Below are 12,145 nucleotides of genomic sequence, written 5' to 3' on the forward strand. Positions count from 1 at the left end.
ATAATGAGGTGGATTACTTTGTCATTAAGTTTGATCAGATTGACAAAGCAAAGCAAATTGGACAATCAACTGCATGTTTTTTGCTTTTGAAACATTTATATGGAAAAGGGAAACAATTTCCACATTCTCTAGCATATGCTCTTATTATTCATACATCACAAGGTTTCAGTTTAGATGCAGCATTTATTAATTTAGTAGTACGCTATTTAAGCAAGGTATGTCATATGTAGCTTTATTTCGAGTTAGGAAATTGTCTTGTTTGTATCTAGTAGCATTTGATGATAGCCTAGTAAACAGAGACTCAAGTTGTTTTGAAGAAATCTACCAATTAAGAAATCTTCATGCTCCTCATTTAGAACAGTATCCAGTTTATAAGAAATTTTATTTTTCAACTGTCCCAAGCATACAGTTTCAAAGCAGTGTAGTGATGGTGTTGAAAAGAAGGGAATTAAAGAGTTTCTCCCATTGGCATTAGTCCCACATATACAAGGAAAATCAGAGGCAGTATATGTTTCAACAATATTTTAATTAAGGAACTGCATCCTAGGTAATAAAGCATGTACTGCAATATCCAGGATGTTAAAGCAAGGAAGGATTAAAATTGTGACAAGGAGAGTAAAGCATAAAAATAACGCTGCCATATTGTCAATAGAGTCATTAAAATAATTCCTACCTAGGCTATGTTAGAGCACAGCATGTTATGCTCTATTTCTGCCCTTCAGGTTCCCCTGGGAAGACATAATCCTTTATACGTGAGCAAAAGGCCTGTAGTCTACATAAGCAGCTGTAGCGAAGCTTTCAGCAATCAGCATACAGTCGTGGTCATCTGGCTGGAATTTCCATCTAACGTGTATGAGACTGAGAAGTGTTTTTATAATAAAACAGCCGATGTTCTGAGAAAATGTCCCTACGTAAGGATGCGTATGTTCCTATGAAAACAAGAGACAAAGGGTTACCACGTTTACCGACAACCTATCTTACTGCAGTCTTGAGAAAAGCAAAGAGTGAAGAAAATGTCTTGTTTAAGAATGCGGTGCTGACCTAGGCAAATAACAGCTAGATAGAGAGAAATAAAACAAGACCGCAAATGTGGCTATTGTTAAAATAATAAATGAAGCTGAAAAAGATATATCTAGGTTAAAGTGCACAGCTGCAGGCCTAGTTCGCTAAAATATTGTGTATGAAACTATAGCTAAAATGGCTACATAACACCCTCCCCTTGCTGGTTCAAAGCTTAATTATGAGTAAAAGCTTCTAAAAGTCAACCTAAAGCATATATAAAAATGTAAAAAATGACAAGTTAAAATACACTTGAGCACGTCTAAAAGGACAATTTAAAAATGTTAACTGTGGTGTCAAAGGGCCAAATTTTCAGAGTCATTATGGACGTTGCCAATTGAATCTGGGAAATTGAAGGCAGGAAATCTTCCACTTCGGCAGGTGGTAAAGTAGGAAATTCATCACCCAAAAAAACCAAGGAGCATTCGTTTTACAAAGCCTGAGGTCCAGCCAAGGTAGCAGCATTCTGTGGTGTGCCAAACAATGAGTTCAGAGCTGCATCCTCAATGAAGGGCAACTCATAAGCAGCTTCCCGTAGCAAACGCACCCTCAACATGCATGTCTGGTAATGAGCCCTCAGCGAGAACATCAACAGATCAGCGTCCAATGAAAGCAAGCCCTGCGTAGAAAGACAAACTTCCAGTACATGTTCGAATGAGCCCCAGAGGCACCCGAAACATGTGCTCCACACAATGGAAAACCGGTCTGAAATACAGAGACCAGTCACACTACAATTGCTCCAGGAGTGTTGCTCCAAAGTACTGCATCATTCGTTCATGACACAGCTGCGCTGGTGGGAGCTCTTTCAGTCCTCCTTGTTGCAGTGGGACAGCCTTTGTGCAGAAAAAGTAGCAACAGCAAGTTGCCACCTATTATAGCCAAAGTTATCGGAACTTCCCCCCAAAATACTGGAGAATATTGAGAGGATGGCTGATGGTATTAAACAGAATATAGAGGAGAAGCTGTGAACGAAACCAGAACCAACCGCCTTAAAGAAATTTGCGACTCCAGTAGTACCAGATGCATTAAATATTTGTTCCATGAGCTCACCAAAGTGTCTCGAAAAGTTGGTACTTAAAAGGGACTTTATCTCTGCTGATAACCTTGCCACCTGAGGTGCATAGGTCTCGCGTGCAGATGTGAGTGCCACATGTGTTTGGAACAATAAAGCCTTGAGTCAGCTCAACTTGTCAAAATCCACATTTTAAGTAGCGATATGGGGCCAAATCTCAGCTATTTCCCTCTCTCTTTTGGGAGGAAAAAGTACGTTTCCACAGCTTGTAACAATCTTACAGACTGCAACAACAAACTATTCTGGCTCGCATCTTACAACAGTTTTCACTGTTGAGGAGGACATAGCTGCCACTTGAGAGCACCTGGAGCGCAAGTGTAATCGAGGGGACTGGAACTCCCTTCAGATAACACGCCAAATTTGCTGCTGAAGCATTACATGCTCCATGCAAGGACAGCTGTTTACAAACCATTGATTGGCTGACAGAAGTGTTGCATTAACTACCGCTAAGCTATCTCCTAGCCTTTCATATCTGCCTAGTGGTATGTGTCTGAAGCAGGATGTTAATTGAAGTGTTGAAATAGGCAAATTAATGACCCCGTGCATTAACTAGTCGGCAGATGGTATTTCGGCCACAGTAAAAGGCAACTTTTCTAAATTTTCAATATTTAACATGACATGTCGCTTCTTTCTTAGCCATTAGTTGTTGTCACATTAAATTAAAAGTGGAAAATGTGTCCCTTGCACTAGTGTAATGCCAGGGAATGCGACCTGCCTTCAATATTTGAAGTGTCCAACCCCACTGCATATTGGACCTTATTTGACTCTCTAAGAAGACATGACACTTTATATTATGTCTATTGCAGAAGAAACAATGATGTTTAAGGTGTATATCCAGTCAGACAGGGTAGTAATCCCATTATCTACAATAGCTAATGCCTTCTATAAGTTTTCCTGATCTATTTGCCTTAACCTGGCATCAACCGCTTGTTGAGAAAGCTTCCAAATTTCATTATAGACTGCACATAAAAAGTGCTTTCTGCATTGTTTTCTGAGGCCTAACAGGAAATCCTGTAAATCAGTGTTATTAGACAGGAGACTGAGGTGTTCTATAACATCATCTAGTGAGAAACTCTTCAATCATTGCTGTCATAGTTTCCCTACACTTTATGTTTTTACTATGCCTGCATGTTCAGATGAGACATAGCCAGGGTCTGGCCTACTTGTTCTAACAACCCCCGTGGAGTTTATGAAACGTTAATGATACCCGTTGGTATCTATTGGCCACAATAATCACCCGCCAGGACGTGACAGTGAAGCATTAAACTTGCCATTCTGGACCCATTCATCAAGCTGATCGTCAGTAGCATTTATATACTTTTGCCATTGGTAAAATCTTGCAGGGGCAGAAATACTGCACACATTCAATTCCTTAATCTTTGCTAAGCCTAAATAACTTGTCTGTTGTATAGGTTCATTTAAAAATATAATTTGAACAGGTATCAGGCAAGCTCTAAATAAAGCTGCCTTCCCCCTTATTTTCCAATTTCATGTTCCCCACACACTTTTTAAGTCAATCGACTTCAACCAATATTCATAGCTTTCTATAGCCAACCGGGAAACAAGGAAATCTAAATAAATGAATTTCATATCTGCCAATATTATGTCTACATTTTCAATACATGGCAATTTAAAATAATATGACTCAGCATTTTTCACAATGGGCCCAGAAAAATATGCAAACTATTTAGAATATATTTTAGAACTCCTTTGTCGTGGAGTTGGACAATGTTCCCATTGTGTAGAAGTAAAAATAGTATTTGAGGTACTTGCTCTGTGAATTAAATGGTGACCATAATAATTATAGAAAAACATATCACCATAATTCTCTTTAGATTGATAAGGATCCTCAGTTTCAAATAGAGTGAAGTACTGCAATTCAGTCATCATAGAATCAACAGTTTTTACATCCCAGTCATCAGAAACAACTCTGGGTATTATTACATAGTTCATTGAAAGTTTAAACACATATGGAATTTGAAGGACCTCCACAGGGCCTTATTAGAAATGGGGTATTTCCTTGGCAGTCAGGTTACCCCCTGTCCAAGCAAGGATCCTCACTCTAGTCAGGGTAAAAGTAAATCACCCTCAGCTAACCCCCACTCGCCCCCTTGGTGGCTTGGCATGAGCGGTAGGCCTAACTTCAGAGTGCTAGGTGTGAAGTTTTTGTATTAACACACACAATAACTTAATGAAAACACTACAAAATGACACAACACAGGTTTAGAAAAATTGAAAATATGTATCTAAACAAAACAAGACCAAAACAACAAAAATCCACTATACACAAGTCAAGATATCAATTAAAAACGCTAATGCTGTTAGCGTGAAAATGTACCTTGGGTGCGTCAAAAATAACCTGCACGGGCGAGTGTGCATCAGAAAGGGCTTGCGATGCGTCAATTTCACTCACTCAGAGACCTTGCTTTTTTTCTCCTTTAGTCGAGTCGGCGTGCGTCATTTCTTCTCTCCGCAGGACAACGATGTGTCGATCTGGTCAGTACTCTCAGGTCCGGGCAGGCCATGTGTTTTTTTTTACACACCCAGTGGTGTTGGCGTCAGAAATTCAGCCGCATGATGGTCTGAAAACCATGCAGCGTGGGTTGCGATCTCACAAGTCTCCATCATTAATGCTGCACGTCTTTACCCTAGCTCTGGGCGTCGATCTTTCAGTTGCATTGCAAGCGTGCGTAGATTTTCAGCTACGAGGCTGGCGGCGCGGCGATTATTCAGCCGCAGATCGGAGTTGCGTTCATCTTTTCCCTGCACAACAGACGGTGTGTGGATTTCTCATTCTTGGGCTGCCAGCTTCTCCTTTCAGGGTCCGAGGACCTGGATTGGCACCACTTGGCAGAGTAGGAGTCTCTCCAGAGACTCCAGGTGCTGGCAGAGAGAAGTCTTTGCTGTCCCTGAGACTTCAAACAACAGGAGGCAAGCTCTAAATCAAGCCCTTGGAGAGTTATTCACAAGAAGGAAGGCAACACAAAGTCCAGTCTTTGTCCTCTTGCACAGACAGAAGCAGCAACTGCAGGATAGCTCCACAAAGCACAGTAACAGGCAGGGCAGCTCTTCTTCCTCAGCTCTTCAGCTCTTCACCAGGCAGAGGTTCCTCTTGGTTTCCAAAAGTGTTCTTAAGTCTGTGGTTTTGGATGCCCTTCTTATACCCATTTTGCCTTTGAAGTAGGCATACTTCAAAGGAAAGTCTCTCTTGATTGTGAAATCCTGCCTTGCCCAGGGCAGGCCCCAGACACACACCAGGGTGCTGGAGACTGCATTGTGTGAGGGCAGGTGCATCTCTTTCAGGTGTGAGTGACCATTCCTCCCCTCCCTCCTAGCACTGATGGATCATCGGGAAATGAAGACTACACCCCAGCTCCCTTTGATTCACTGTCAAGTGAAAGGTGCAACCAGCCCAACTGTCAAACTGATCCAGACAGGGAATCCACAAACAGGCAGAGTCACAGAAATGGTTTAAGCAAGAAAATGGTCACTTTCTAAAAGTGGTATTTTCAAACACACAATCTTAAAATCAACTTTACTAAAATAAGTATTTTTAAATTATTAGTTTAGAGACCTCAAACTCCACATGTCCATCTGCTCCCAAAGGGAATCTACACTTTAATCAGATTTAGAGGTAGCCCCATGTTAACCTATGAGAGGGACAGGCCCTGCAACAGTGAAAAACACATTTAGCACTATTTCACGGTCAGGACATATAAAACACATTACTACATGTCCTACCTTAACTATACACTGCACCCTGCCTGTGGTCTACCTAGGGCCTACCTTAGGGGTGCCTTACATGTAAAAAAAGGGAAGGTAGGTTTGGCAAGTAGGTACACTTGCCAAGTCGAATTTACAGTTAAAAACTGCACACACAGACACTGCAGTGGCAGGTCTGAGACATGATTACAGAGCTACTTAGGCAGGTGGCACAACCAGTGCTGCAGGCCCACTAGTAGCATTTGGTTTACAGGCCCTGGGCACCTCTAATGCACTTTACAAAGGACTTACTAGTAAATCAGATATGCCAATCATGGATCAACCAATTACATACGCATTATGTATAGGAGCATTTGCGCTTTACCACTGCTAACCAGTGCTAAAGTGCCCAGAGTAACAAAAACAGAAAAAACAGAGTCCAGCACACATCAACAACCTGGGAAACAGAGACAAAAAGTTAAGGGAGACCACGCCAAGGATGAAAATTCTAACACATGTCCCCCCTAGCTGAAAATGGGGAGCTACTACCCAACTTTATGGGAGTTCTCATCACCAAGGCGGAAAAACCTAGACAGACAATCAGCATTGGTGTGCTCTGTACCAGGACGGTGTTCCACCGTAAAGTCCATCCCCTGTAGGGAAATGGACCACCTCAACAGTTTTGGATTCTCACCCCTCATCTACATTAATCATCTGAGGGGCCTGTGGTGGGTCTGAACCCGGAAGTGAGTCCCAAACAAGTAGGGTCTTAGCCTTTTCAATGCCCAGACCACAGCAAACGCTTCATGTTCTTTGGTACTCCACCTATGTTCCCTGGGAAGTAACCTTGTGCTAATGAAGGGTATGGGTTAATCTAGGCCCTCTTCATTAAGCTGTGAGAGTAATGCTCCAATATCATGCTTTGAGGCGTCTGTTTGCACAACAAACTCCTTGGAGTAGTCAGGTGCCTTCAGCACAGGTACTGTGCACATGGCAGCCTTCAGGGCATCAAAAGGGATCTGGCAAGCTTCTGTCCAGATCACCTACCTAGGTTGCTTCTTAAAAGTCTACTCAGTCAAGGTGGTTACAATGGTACATTATCCCTTGACAAACCTCCTGTAGTATCCTGTGAGACCTAAGAAGGCTCTCACTTCAGTCTGGGTCTTGTGAGTCTCCCAAGCCAGAATGGTATACATTTTGGGCTGTAGGGGTGCCACATAGCCATTCTCTACCTAGTGTCAAAGTAGACCACAAATCGCAGCCCTATTTGGCACTTGCTCACCTTAATAGTGAGGCCTGCCTTCTGCAGGGCCCCTAACACTCTCCAGAGGTGTTGCAGGTGTTCCTCCCATGTGGAACTAAACACAGCAAAGTCATCCAGGTAGGTGCCACTGTGCTCATCCAGCCCATCCATCACCTGGTTGACCAACCTCTGAAAGGTGGCAGGGGCATTCTTCATCCCAAGTGGCATCACTTTAAATTGAAAGTGTCCATCAGGGGTAGAAAATGCTGACCTCTCCTTGGCCCCCTCAGTTAAGGCAATCTGCCAGAACCGAGACATTAAGTCAAATGTGCTCTGGTACTGGGCAGCTCCCAACCGGTCTTTGAGCTCATCAGTTCGGGGAATAGGGTGTGCGTCAGTCTTGCTGATTGCATTGAGCCCCTGGTAGTCCACACAGAACCTGAGTTCTGGAGTGGCACCAGGTGCAGCAGCCTTTGGGACCAATACCACTGGGCTGGCCCAAGGACTACTGGAATGCTCATTAAACCTTAGGGTTAACATTTTGGATACTTCATCCTTAATGCATGCCCTGACCCTGTCAGTAACCTTGTAAACCTTTTGTTTAATGGGTGTACTCTCCCCAGTGTCCACATCATGTGTGCACAAGTGAGCAAGTCCTGGGATCAGAGAAAACAGTGAGGCAAACTGTCCCAATACGTGGCAACAGTTACCCTGCTGCTCATCAGTCAGGGAGGGGGAGAGGATCACTCCCTCCACAGACCCATCCTTTTCTCCTGCGGACAGGAGGTCAGGAAGAGGCTCACTCCACCCCATTATCTGTTGTGAGGAGCATGGACAGTTCAGTCCGCTCAAGGTGTGGCTTGAGGCGGTTGACATGCAGGACCCTTAAAGGGTTGTTTGGAGACTGCAAGTCCACCAGGTAGGTGACTTTACTCTTGCGCTCCACCACCTCAAATGGCCCAGTCCACTTGTCTTGGAGTGCCCTAGGCTCCAAAGGTGCCATCACTCACACTTTTTGTCCAGGTTGAAACTCGACCAGAGTGGCATTCTGGTCAGACCAGCGTTTCATGTCCTCCTGGCTTGCTTCCAGGTCCTCCTGTGCGAGACTCCTGGAGAGGGCAGTTTGGTTTCTCAAAACCAGCATGTAACTGAATACATCCTGTGGGGGTTTACCAGGAGCTTTTACCAAAGCCTCCTTGATCAGACTTAAAGGTCCACTCACAGTGTGGCCATAAATCAGCTAAAAGGGTCTAAACCCAAGTCCCTTTTAAGGCACCTCCCTGTAAGTGAACAGAAGGCTTGGCAAGAGGACGTCCCACTTCTGTCTCAAGAGCTCTGACAGGCCCATAATCATGCCTTTCAAAGTGTGGCTGAATCTCTCAACCAGACCAATACTTTGGGGGTGCTGAGGGTTGGTGAACTTGTAGGTTACCTCACACTCCTTCCACAGAGACTTCATATACGTGGATATGAAGTTGGTACCCCTATCAGATACCACTTCCTTAGGGAACCAATTGCAGGTAAAACCCCCCATCAAAGCACGACCCAAAAAAGGTGAAATTATTGACCTCTGAGGAATGTCTTCTGGATACATGGTCCACCAAGACCAGGATGAACCTGTTGCCCATGGCTGTCTTGGAATCCAGAAGCCCCACAATGTCAATCCCTACCTTCTCAAAGGGAGTACTGACAACAGGTAAAGGTTGGAGGGGAGCCTTACATTTCCCCCCACTCTTGCCACTTGTCTGACAAGTTTGGCAAGACCTGCAATGTGCATCTGAGTGCCTGCCCATTAAGAGCCAGTAAAAACGGGTGACAAGCATCTCAAAGGTCTTGTCCTGCCCGAAGAGTCCAGCTAAAGGCACATCATGAGCCAACCTCAGTAGGAAGGCACTGAAGCACTGGGGTACCACCAGCACACGGGCTGTCCCAGGCTCAGGAACTTTAGGTTCACTATACAGAAGATCATCTTCCCAATAGATCAGGTGCCATCCTGGCTCTTTGTCAGCTGCCTGATCTGCAGCCTGCTGCCGCAAGCCCTGAAGAGTAGGGCATGTCCTCTGTGCTGCACGGAATGCTTCCGTTGTGGGGCCCCTTCCTACTGCCACTGCGACAGCTCAGGGACCTCACCCAGCTCAGCCACCTATTACCCTGTGGGCTCTGGGGTGTCAACCTCAGGCTCCACCTCCTCCCGGACCCTGGAAACTTCTGGGGCACGTTTCCTGCACCCCCTGCCCTTCCTCTTCTTGGCAGTCCCCTGGGCCACTGTTCCAGGCTCCAGGGGCTCTTGACCACCCTGACGGGCTGCCACTGACAGGGTGGATACGCATACCCACCCAGGCAGACCCAACATCTCCAAGTGAGACCTGTGTTCCACCTCCTTCCAAGGGGAATCCTCCAGGTCATTGCCTAGCAAACAATCTACAGGCATGGATGGACTCATAGCTATCTTCAAGGAACCTGAGGCCCCCCATTCAAAGGGAACCTGCGCCACTCTTCACAGGCGCTCTGAATTGTCCACTGCAACTACTTGGTGGATCCGGGGATCAATCTGCTCTTCAGACACCAGCTGACTCCTCACTGTCGTCACACTGGCTCCTGTGTCTCTCAGAGCCTGCACCCTCTGTCCATTGATGGTCACCCACTGCCTGTACTTTTTAGTGTTCTCAGGCATGAGGGTTTTTTGGACCATCTCACTGTCCCCTAGTGAGACAAGTGTCATCTCAGCTGGTTCCCACCCACCTGGAACCAACTCTTCCCCAAGCGCTACACTAGCCAAACCCTGGGACAGTGCAACCATTGGGTGCCGGTGTACTCCAGAGGGTTTTTGGGTCCCCCCTCACATGACCCACCCGGTCACATGCATAGCACTTATGTGGGGGACCACCTGCCACTGGCTTCCCTTTGGTGAGCCATGGCTTCCTCTCACTGGGGGGTGGGGAATCCTTACCCTGGGGATCGGTTTGGGGCCCTTTAGAGAACTCCCCCTGTTTACCCTTACCCCTCCTTTCTTCTGAGAGGGACCCTTCCCACCCTTGGCGTGGTCTCTTCCATACCTATTTTGGACCCTGGTGCTCTCCCAGCGGTCTGCTTCCTGCGTAAGCTTCCAGGGATCAGTCAGATTGCTGTCAATCAGGTGCTGGCGCAGCTGTGGAAAACAAACTGTAATAGTGCTCCCAAACAATCACATTGTAAAGCCCCTCATACGTAGTTACCTTACTGCCCTTCACCTAACCATCCAGTGACCTGCAATAAGAATCTACACATTCCAACCATGTTTGAGATTCCTTCATTTTTATAGGACCTAAACTTACCCTAATACTGCTCAGGGGTGAGACCATACCTTGTGAGTAGGGCATCCTTCATTATTGTGTAGGTGAGATTCAGAGCATCCCCAAAGGCTGTCAGTGTATCCCTCCCCTCTACCTCAAAGTGCTTCCACAGACCCACCCCCCAATGAGCTTCAGGGACCAGATTCATGTGGAGAGCAGACTCATACCCCTTAAACCACAAGTATATGTCATCCTCCCTTTTGTAATCCTTCACAAGATCTTTAGGAGTGTGCACCCTCCGCTCAGGCTGCACTGTGATGTGGCTGCCACCATCCCTACTAGACTGGCTCCTCTGATCCAGCTCCCTCAAGCTGAGCTCATGAGCCCAAAACAACTTTTTCTCCTTTATGGCCATCCTCATTTTCTCCAACTCCCTCTCGTGCTTCCTCTCTGCCTGTCTGTCCTGCAACTCCTCAGGGGTCGGACCCTTAGATGAGACACTGCTACCTGCCCTGGAGATCCTCTCCTTGGACATAACAGGCCCACCCACAATACCATTGTATATGGAATGCTCTTCCTCCTCCTCATCCTCCTCTGTGTGCCCTTCAGTGCTCTTGGCTGTCACCCAGGCCCTCAGCGCCTTTTGCAGCTCCTCCTTCTTGATGAGCTCTTAATGGGACAGTCAAACCTTTTACAGAACTGCTTCAACTGAGCCTTTGTATAGCGCTCTAATTTCTCTAGATCAAAAGCAGCTCCAACTGATGCATCTCCAGATTGGGACATGATGAAAAGTCAACAAAAGTGCAGAGTTCCAAAAGGCAGAAAACAATTTCCCAATGAAGTTCAGAAGTCAATCAAAGATTACCAAAAAAGTGGATGTAGGGTAAAATCCAAGAAAAAGAGAAAAAGCAAGAATCACAAGACAAGTAGTATGTGGTCACGTAGTGGTCCGAACTCAAAACATTAGTGTACACCTATTGTATGCCAAGTACAAATACAAGTCAAATCCGAACCCCTAATCACCAATGTCAGAAATGGGGTCTTTGGTTGGGAAGTCAGGTTACCCCCTGTCCAAGCACGGACCCTCACTCTAGTCAGGGTAAAAGAGAATAATTCTCTGCGAACCCCTGCTCACCGCGTGGTAGCTTGGCACAAGCAGTAGGCTTAACTTCAGAGTGCTAGGTGTAAAGTATTTGTAACAACACACACAGTAACTTAATGAAAGCATTACAAAATGACACAGCACAGGTTTAGAAACATTGGAAATATTCATCAAAACAAGACCAAAATGACAAAAATCCACATTACACAAGTCAAGTTATCAATTAAAAACCAAAACGAGTCTTCAGGTAATTTTAAACACAACGCTAACACTGTTAGCATGAACATGTACCTTGGGTGCATCAAAAATAACCCACACGGGTGAGTGTGCATCAAAAAGGGCTTGCAATGCATCGATTTTCAGCTGCGAGGCCGGCAGTGTGTCGATTTTTCAGCCGCAGATCGGAGTTGCATTGATCTTTTCCCCAGATGGCAGTCGGTGCATGGATTTCTCACTCTTGGGCTGCCAGCTTCTCCTTTCAGGGTCCCAGGAATTGGATGGACACCACTTGGCAGTATAGAATCTCTCCAGAGACTCCAGGTGCTGGCAGAGAGAAGTCTTTGCTGTCCCTGAGACTTCAAACAACAGGAGGCAAGCTCTAAATCAAGCCCTTGGAGAGTTCTTGACAAGAAGGAAGGCAACACAAAGTCCAGTCTTTGTCCCCTTGCACAGACCGAAGCAGCAACTGTAGGATA

General features: G+C 45.6%; 1 protein-coding gene across 2 annotated transcripts in view; it reads right to left on the reverse strand.

The window, feature by feature from the left end:
* HTR2C (5-hydroxytryptamine receptor 2C) overlaps positions 1-12,145 on the reverse strand; it is a 3,940,131-nt gene that overhangs the window by 1,344,253 nt on the left and 2,583,733 nt on the right. The gene's annotated exons all lie outside the window — the stretch shown is intronic.

This window comes from Pleurodeles waltl, chromosome 2_1 (genome assembly GCF_031143425.1).
Source record: "Pleurodeles waltl isolate 20211129_DDA chromosome 2_1, aPleWal1.hap1.20221129, whole genome shotgun sequence".
NCBI classification, from domain to species: domain Eukaryota; kingdom Metazoa; phylum Chordata; class Amphibia; order Caudata; family Salamandridae; genus Pleurodeles; species Pleurodeles waltl.